Raw genomic sequence first — 6,956 nt, 5'->3', positions numbered from 1 at the left:
GATGATATAGTTTATATCAATCAGACGAATATCATTAATAGTAATCAAGCTTGAACACGGTGCTCAGAGCGAGGTGCATCATTAGTGATGTCGAGAAAACCCACTTGGAGAGAAATATATATAAATACGCCGAGTAATTACGCACTCTTACAGCACGTATGAGTTACATCACTTGATATCGTTCCGCGTGTGAACACAGGCATCTGCCCACATTTCATATTCGTAATTCTGTTCAACGCATTTCTCGCAAGACGGCTCTCCAGTGCATAAACGTTTTTATTATCCGTATATTTACTTGAAATTATGTTGTTCCATCAGGAGCTATGAACAATAACCGTTAGCTAACTTGATTGAGACAGAAAAGCCAGTAAATTACTACAGTAATATTTAGAACAATCTCGACTTCCATCCCGTAAAACAGTGTTCCAAGTCACAAGTTCGTGGTTCAGCCCACCGTTTTGGTTTTTATTAAATGTATCAATATGGTATCACCAAATGTACAAGAAACGTGATCACCTAAACATTTTGTGAGACAATAAAACAAAACAGTTTACATATGTATTCTGCATAAAGCTTCGAATGTTATTTACAGAAGAGCGAAATGTGGGATATTCTATTTACTTTAGTGTTTCAATAATTTCGTAACTTTCAAATAAAAAGCCTTGGGCAAAAAATATATGTGTGTGTGTGTTTTATAGCAAAGCCACATTGGGCTATCTGCTGAGTTTATCGAGGGGAATCGAACCCCTGGTTTTAGCGTTGTAAATCCGTAAATATTTGTCGAGTACGTGTTTGCATTTAAAAATTTAAAGAACTATTAATTCAGTAATTTCTAAGTAATTGATTTATTAAGAGTTTTATCTAAACATATAATGATAATATAATAAAAGTTTCAAGACGAACGACTGAAGAGATTATTAATCATTAATCACAGCCTACGTGGCCACTACATAAACAAACTGCGTAACTAATTAATTCTCCAAACACCCTCAATGGAAAATCATTACACAGACACCACACTTGATTGGTTCTTTTTCACAAGAATGGTAACCTAATAAACAGCCATCTTGAAATAATTCATTATAACAACATATTAGTCCATCAACCACCAGAAGGAAGTTTCTTAGGAAATTCTTTAAAAGTGCCAGTCATTTATAACGACCCATTTGGCAAGTTCTATGTGAGATGATTACCCGCCATTTCAACACCTTTTGTTGAATTATGGTTAAAGAATCAACACTAAGAGGAAATGAAACTTTGCAAATGCCAATGAACATCTACATTTGTTACTTTCATGCGAAAATAAAAGATTTTATCCCTAAAAACGTTTTCATCATGTCAATGACGTCCCAACAGTTCAGAGAGTTCTTCTGAAGACCAATGAAGAGTGACGTGTTTCATCATAAATAGTTATGGAATTTTTAGATCTCAATAAACATAGAGAATAATGTAGCGTGATAAAACATTGTCACAGTAACAAACTATGGCTACGTAAATCAGCAGTTTCAAACTCAATAATGAACAACCATTCTGATGCATATGTAATGTCGATTTGGGCAAAGCTAACATTCGTGTACTCACCAACATTTGATAATTATTTTGTTGCTTAACTCTTTGTTACGCTAGTTCAATATCAAGCATGTAATTATTTGTTTCTTTGTTGTTAAACACAAAACTACACAATGGACTATTTTGTTTATTGCCCACCATGGCTATCAAAACTCGATAAATCCAAAACTTTAAGTCCACAGTTTTACCACTTAGTCCTTAGGAGGAGCACATACAAAACAACAAAAGCGAATAAAACGGTTTCGTAAGGTCTTTTCGGTTTAAGATATCGTAGTCAATATTCTAACATCTGACTGACAAAACATATTTCGTTATATAGATGAAACGTATGTTAGGTTTCTGAATAATACCCACAAAAACTTGTCCATTCGACAAACTATTTTTCTTATAGTTCTATGCATAAGAAATATAAACCATTTAATTTCTCTGATGGGTTTATATTTCCAAACGTTACGGTAAGGCTCGCAGGTTTTAATCCATACCACCGAACATGCTTGCCCTTTCAGCCCTGGGGGGCGTTATAACGTTTCCACTAATCTCCCTATTCGTTGATAGAGAGTAGTCCAACAGTTGGCGGTGTTGGTTAGCTGCCTTCTCTCTGGTCTATCGCTGCTAAATTAAGGGCAGCTAGCGCAGATAGCCCTCGCGTAGCTTTTCGCGAAATTCACAACAAACAAACCAAGCATGAGACATTCTTTTTAGGTTATTCTCACTTATAGATCGTTGGTCACGTGTTTCGTTTCGCTGCGAAATAACTGATAAATTTCTCATTTACGAAAAGTTTAAGACGACCATATAGGTATTAGCGTCAATATGCTAACCAGCTGTACCACCAAATGCGTCTTTTGTATGGAGTCGAACTGAAGGTTCCTTAAGTCGCGTTCTCATATTCTGAATAAACGTTTATATCACGCTGTCTGGAACTTCTGATTGTTTAGCACAGGGGTTCCCAACCTTTTGGCACTCGCGACCCCTTACCTAAAAGTTTGAAACCCATGTGACCCCCTACTTAGGGCTTACTATCAGCAGCTTAATTTTTCTTTTATTTTCTCTGAAGGAGAGGGAAAGAAACATCTAAAAAAAATATTTAAAAATTCTGTAATTATTTATTAGCAAATTAAATCACATTGGTCCAACCTGAATTCACCAAAAAGAACATATATTTCTTAAAATAATATTAACATAGGTTTGAACAGCTATCCAACCCAGCTAGTGAGATGTCTGATGTTGCATTTCAGCAGCAAGCTTTGAAATTCGTGGTCGAGCGTTTGTTAGAGCCAGTCTCATGTCATCTCCAACATCCAATCTGTTCCTATTCTTTGTTCTTATATTGACAAGAGTGGAAAATCCTGCCTCACACAAGTAGGTAGAAGCAAATGGAACAAGGACACGTAAAGCTATCATGCTGACTTTGGAGTATGACTGATACATAGTGCACCATAACTGAGTCACGGATTTCACCTTGAAGAGATCACGAGCTGAAGAGTCGTTCCTTAGACCCAGAAATTCATCTTGGATATCATCTGGGATGGTGGATACATCAAGTTCAGTACAAAATGGGTTCCTTACCAGGGCCTCCTGTTCCTGTGATAGCTCAGGGAAGTAACGCTCGACTTCCTTTTCTAGAGACTGAAGATGTTCGGTAATCTCATCCTTGATGAACTGATCCAGTTGGATCTGAGACTCATCCGTCACTCCATAAAGTTTTTCAAACATAGCGATGTTTCCAAGATTGGTTTTCCGACGCCAGTTCTGCAGTTTGGAAACAAAGACCCGAAGACTATCTTGAAAAAAGGAGAACATGTGTTTCCCTTCCTTGAAGTTTCAAATTGAGCTTGTTCAGCTGGTCAAAAATGTCGGCTAGGTACGCAACCCTTTTATTCCATGCTTCATCTTCGAAGTGAGCTACAAGATCTTTCCTTTCTTGAGTCTCCAGGAATAGCTTTATTTCACCTTTCATTTCAAAGACACGATTAATAACGTTTCCTTTCGACAACCAACGAACTGCTGTGTAGAAAAGAAAGACTTCGTGGTCAACATTCATGTCTTTGCATAGTTCTTTGAATAGGCGAGTGTTGAGTCTTCACATAATTTACAATTTTGATTACAGATTCAAACACTTCCTGCAGAGAGGCAGGGAGAGTCTTACTGGCGAGAGCATATCGGTGAATCATGCAGTGGATGCCCTTTGCTTGAGGTGCTAGCTTCTTCACTCTCGACTGGAATCCTGATTTCGATCCCAGCATAGCCGGTGCCCCATCCGTACAAACCCCACACACGTTTTCCCATTGAAGATCTTCGTCTTGAAAAAAAGTTGAAACTTTTTTCCATGACATCATCAGCTTTTGTTGAGGTTTCAAGTGCACTGCAGAATAAGAATTCGTCTTTAATGTCACCTGAATTAATGTATCTCACGAAAACAAGCAACTGAGAACATGAACTTACATCTGTTGACTCGTCGAGCTGAAAGGAGAACAAAGGGAAACCCTTGATTTCAGTCAAAACCTGTTCCTTCACATCCATAGACATTTTAGAAATGCGCCTCTGTATAGTATTATTTGACAGGGATACTTGCTACATCTTCTTTGCACTGGCTTCTCCAAGAATAAGATTTACTACTTTCATCATGCAGGGTTTAAGAAGTGTTTCTCCAATCGTGTGAGGCTTTTTTTGTTTAGCAATTTCGAATGCAATCTCATATGAAGCTTCCACTACGGCTGCTGAAACGACCCACTTCTATCGATTCTTTGGCTTTTAAGACACCGTTCATGCCGTTTGAAGAAATCCAAACCTTTCTTTGCGTGTTCTGGATGTTTCATCTCGAGATGACGCTTGAGTTTTGATGGTTTCATTGACTCTGCACTCAGGACAGCATGGTACAAAACACACTGTGGTTTCTCGATGCCGTCGTTGGCGAGCACAATGGTGAAGCCAATGTTGAGGTAGCATTCTGAGTATCTGCGCCGTTTAGCCATGGACACAACTCACCTCCACTGCTTACTTATCTCCTTGTTAAAATAAAATAAAAAGTGTTGAATAATGAACGCTTTGGCAACTGTGGATCTTACACTGACTACTTGTGGGGGGTGCAGGTAGAGTAATGATGGGGTAAGTATTGGGAGGGAAGGGAGTGTGGCCAGTCGCGCGATTCGTCATCCACCAATCAGCAACGGACATGTGACTCACGTGTCGACAGCGAGCACACACACACTTAATCTCAGCTAAACAGACACACAAGCATACGTACATGCGCGTGCACTCACATACTCGCTACTCACTAGTACACACATACATACAGTTGCAGACACATACACATTCACACGGGCACATTCACTCGCAGGGACGCATACATACACTCATAATATCACCTAATGACATTGAACTAACGTAGCACACGTTTTGCTTTGCACTGAAACAAAAAAGTGTAAGAGCATGAAAATGTAATTGATGAAATAAAATTAATGTTATCCCAAGCTACTTCTAACAAGGCTACGCGACTCCCTGGGGGGTCGCGACCCACCGGTTGGGAACCCTTGGTTTAGCATAACGAACTTCAACATTATTACACCAAAATAATTCCGATTATTTACAATGATTACTTTCCCTAGTAACATATTATACTCGTATTCTAGAAGAGTACTAAATTTTCGTCTCGATATATAAGCATTTATCTATCGAAAAATTACATGGACTTAAGATGGCCGAACTATGAATACTGATAAAATTCGGTAAACATTTCTATTGTGGACTTACGTATAGCTAAAACCGGTTACCATTTCTTTTCATCATTAATAATTGCTATTTGCTCTTCGTACGTAGTAATGTTTTGTTCTGACGAATGGATAATTTATATAATTTCAATAAAAATGGCATTTTTCAATCCGAATGCCATCTCGTGCGATCAACATATAAGCGAAACGGTTAGGTCAGAGAAGTTAACTTAAACTGCTAACTGAAGGTAGTACAACGAAACGACAAAACCTGGTGCCGATAATATTATTCTTAATCGAATAAAGAAATTTAATATCACAGTTATAAACTCTACAACAAAGTAGGAAGTGTAAGAAGCTCAAACCTTGGACCTTCCAAAACGCAGCCCAATATGCATCATTGGTCGACCCAGTATTTATATCAGCGTAGTTGTACTGTGTATCCAATAATAAACAATATTTTTAATGGTACACTTTGAGTGTATAATTACAAAAGTTCTCGGGATCATCAGGACATGCACTTATATAGCTGAGTAAACACTGTCCTGTCCTGTTTTTATTATTAAAGCCATTCTTTGTCAACACTCAATATCAATGACTCAGTGTCCTTTCAAGTTCACACACGTGACAAAATATGCCATAATCAGTCATCAACATCCAGGCATGTGATTGTTAGATGACCCTCAAGGTACGGAGGCAGAAGTGATGTATAATTCAGCCTCGACGCCAGTACTTAAAACGCTTTAAAACAGAGAATCACACTTTGCAAACGACGCGCTGTCACCAAACTAGCGTTTCATGTGTGTTGTGTTTCTGATTTACTACTATGATCATAGCTTTAATTTGAAATCTAAAACTCAGACGTACATGGATGCTTAGTGTTTCAGATATTCTGTCGTTATTAGTGGAAACTGTAATGCACTATTTTCAGAAAAAAAATTTATTATCTATATTCGTGTGTGTGTCGCTTCTTTTGTTTGGGATGTCTTGCAAAGTTACACAAGTTTCCTGCGTTAGCCGTCCCTAATTTTGATTGTTATTGTTTGCGATCAGGCACAAAGATACAAAAAAAACTGTTTGTGTTTCGCCACAACGGGCTCTAATTTTGAGCTGTAAGAACTAGTCAATGGCATCCATCGCCACCTGTTGGGCTGTTCTCGTGTCAACGAATAGTGAGATTCAACCGTCACCTTAACAACTGACACGTGCGGTCCATAGCTGTATAGAGCACTTTTTTTTTTATATTTATACTTCTTCGGGAACGGGACACGAACATTGGACACACAGTGCGGAACACTAAGCACTTAAAGCCACGCTCGACGCCGATTTATTTCAATTCAACAAGAATGACTTGTCACACGGAGCTGTGAATATAATTAAAAACAATGTGGATTTTCACACACATTACTTTCGTGTTTTACTAAAATTCACAATACACAAATAGTTCGAGAATATTCCCTTCTGCATATTGCATGTAGTATAGGCGATGCAAAACCAATGCGTATGTATTATATTAAAAATGCTTACGTTTCCTACTTTGGGATTGCGGCCGAAAACACCGTTGAATGCAAAGGTATTGAACTGTTGGTTCAAGTCAAGATAATCATTGTTTTGTATGCTTTATTCGCTTTATAATAACACGTATTTGAAAGAGTTTATTATTACGGGTAGTCTTCA

At 38.1% G+C, this 6,956-nt stretch overlaps 1 protein-coding gene across 3 annotated transcripts in view; it reads left to right on the top strand.

Annotated features, from left to right (window-relative positions):
• The window catches only part of LOC143228188 (ninein-like protein), a 182,405-nt gene that overhangs the window by 21,582 nt on the left and 153,867 nt on the right, over window positions 1-6,956 (top strand). The gene's annotated exons all lie outside the window — the stretch shown is intronic.

Source organism: Tachypleus tridentatus, chromosome 10, assembly GCF_004210375.1.
Source record: "Tachypleus tridentatus isolate NWPU-2018 chromosome 10, ASM421037v1, whole genome shotgun sequence".
Taxonomy (NCBI): Eukaryota; Metazoa; Arthropoda; class Merostomata; order Xiphosura; family Limulidae; genus Tachypleus; species Tachypleus tridentatus.
Note: the sequence above shows the minus strand (reverse complement) of the source record. Positions and strands in the feature narration are given on the sequence as shown.